This window comes from Neltuma alba, unplaced genomic scaffold (genome assembly GCF_004799145.2).
Source record: "Neltuma alba isolate B1F8T4 unplaced genomic scaffold, ASM479914v2 tig00005454_pilon, whole genome shotgun sequence".
NCBI lineage: Eukaryota > Viridiplantae > Streptophyta > Magnoliopsida > Fabales > Fabaceae > Neltuma > Neltuma alba.
This window is the reverse complement of record NW_021634115.1, coordinates 11,612-13,961: the sequence shown is the minus strand read 5'-3', so window position 1 is coordinate 13,961 and position 2,350 is coordinate 11,612. Positions and strand designations below refer to the sequence as shown.

General features: G+C 44.7%; 1 pseudogene; it reads right to left on the bottom strand.

The window, feature by feature from the left end:
• Positions 1-348: 348 nt before the first annotated feature.
• On the bottom strand, positions 349-1,932 carry LOC114747783 (NAC domain-containing protein 72-like; annotated as a pseudogene).
• Between the last annotated feature and the right edge of the window lie 418 nt (positions 1,933-2,350).

Here is a 2,350-nt window from a genome sequence, read left to right as displayed (position 1 = left end):
GGTTTTTCAGTCCAAACCGAGCCGTTAACGGGTCCGGCTGACGGTTCAACCGGTCCGACCGTCCGGTCCGGTCCGGTTTTTAAATCATTGTTTACCACGCAGCTTCTAAATTTTAACATGAAAACTTCTATTAACATGCAACATCGATAGGTAGACTTTTTCATTACTGAAGCTCCTTTGAAAAGTCTGCAAAAATCTACAGAGAAAATTAATAGAACAAAATAACGCAACGTCCTTTGGTTTGGAAGGTGTTAACAATTTTCAAGAACTGTTGTTACTTAAAAAGCGTCAATTATCTTATTCATTCTCGTCGTCGTCCTCATCTTCTTCTTAATCATGTGAGCCAGATTTGCGACTACTGAAACAAATATTTGACATAACGAAGTACAATATATGAATAATGGTGGCTGAGTGTTTCTACTAGATTCAGCCAAAAATTGAAAAACCTAACTAAAATCATTTTTCAGATTGAACGTTCCAAACTTATTGCTTCTTATCTTAGTCTTCCACTAAAATGATTCATTGAATATCTCCGATTCCCTACTTTCTTTCTCCTCCATTGCTAAAAAACGAGGACCAAAATTTTCACGCCTTCCACGTTCTGGAATCTCAACTCAATGCTAATCTGCCAAATGTTAGCCCGAATCACCCCCCCCCCCAATTATTTACACCAACTGAAAATGAAATCTATTCAGTGTTGAGATCCGAACCCAATCGCCTGACCCGGGTATCTGAATCCATATGGGTCCATAGAGTTCGAGAATCCCATTCCCACGTTCGAATTCGGCTGAAAGTACACGCCGGAATTCCCGACCCGGTTCCTCGCCCCGCTTTGAACCTCTTCCTCCATTGAGTTCCCAAGCTTCTCCACCGGTGCCGGCGTTGTCAACCCCGTCTGGCAGAGCTGAGAGACCGAAGGGACGTAAAGGTCATTTCCCCGGTTGTAATTCACCATCCCCTGAGCCTGACTTCCGGGAACGAAGTCGGGTGCTGAGTTAAGTACCGCCGGGTTAGCCCAGTCCCCAAGATTTCCGGCGCCAAGGTTATGGAAATTGAGCTTCTCGTCTTCTGGTAGCGCCTTGAGCGAGTTCATACGCGGCAGGGTGAAGCTTCGGTCCTCGATCTCCGGCAATGATTCGAGCATGTCGTCCAAGTGGGACGATGACGACGGAGAAGACCCGTTGCTGTAGCTGTATTCTTTGCTCGAAACGCTTGAAAGCATATTCTTCTCGGCACTCGAGTTCTTCTTATAAATTCGACACAGAACCCAATCATCAAGCTGCATCGTCACAAAATCCAACAGGAATAAGAAACGTTTCAATAAAAGAAAACAGAGTATTCTCTGCCAAAAAACAGAGCATGTAATTATGCGAAAAGATTGTACCTGGAGCTACCATTCTTCCTTGAATTGTCGAGAAGGCGATACTCGTGCATGATCCAATTGGTTTTGGTGCCTTTGGGTGCTTTTCCTACGTAGAAAACGAGAGCTTTCTTTATGCCAACCTTCCGGCCTTCGGTGGTAATGATCTTATCCGTTCCGGTGGCTTTCCAGTATCCAGAACCAGCAACCCTATTGGGTCGAGACCCGTTAGGGTACTTTCGGTCTCTGGGGCTGAAAAAATACCATTCTTTCTCACCGAAAATCGCTTTGCCTGCGTAATTAGCACCAAATACATTCAATTTAGCAAAAAGAATAATCAGAACAACAACAGATTCGTTCAAAGATAAGGGAATAGGTAATTACTCGGTAGACCCAGGGATCGAACTTATACAAGTCGATCTCACCAATAATTTGCAGAGAGAAATGGTGGCCAGCTACTTTCCGGCATAGATACTGACTAGAAGCTCCTCGTCGGTAGGGAAAAACCGAAAACCCGGGGCAAACTCAGTTGGGCACGCGGGTCGGTCGCTGGAACTCCCATTCTCACACATACACGATGAAGATGATCGAAGGAGAAGAAGCTCGAACTCTTCAGAATATTTTTTTCCCCTTTTATTTCTTTGATCAAATAATACGAAGGATGTGCCGATGTGGTCGTTATTTATACAGGGACACACCCACCGAGATAAGTACGGTGATCTTTGTCTCACTCCCGTAAGTGAGCCCCACACCAGTTATAAGCTAGTCATAGCTCGACACGTACCCCAATTCCAAAAGTACGACGCCACCATGTGACCGACCTTATCTGATACGACGATTTACGGCGGTTCAATGCACATACTACTACCTGTCAAGGACACAATGGTGAATTTCCCCTTATCTCAGCTATTAAGCCAATTACCCTGCCATACCCGTCTGAGATCATGCCACGTCAGAAAAGGCTATAGTTTGTATTGAAAATGAATGAAG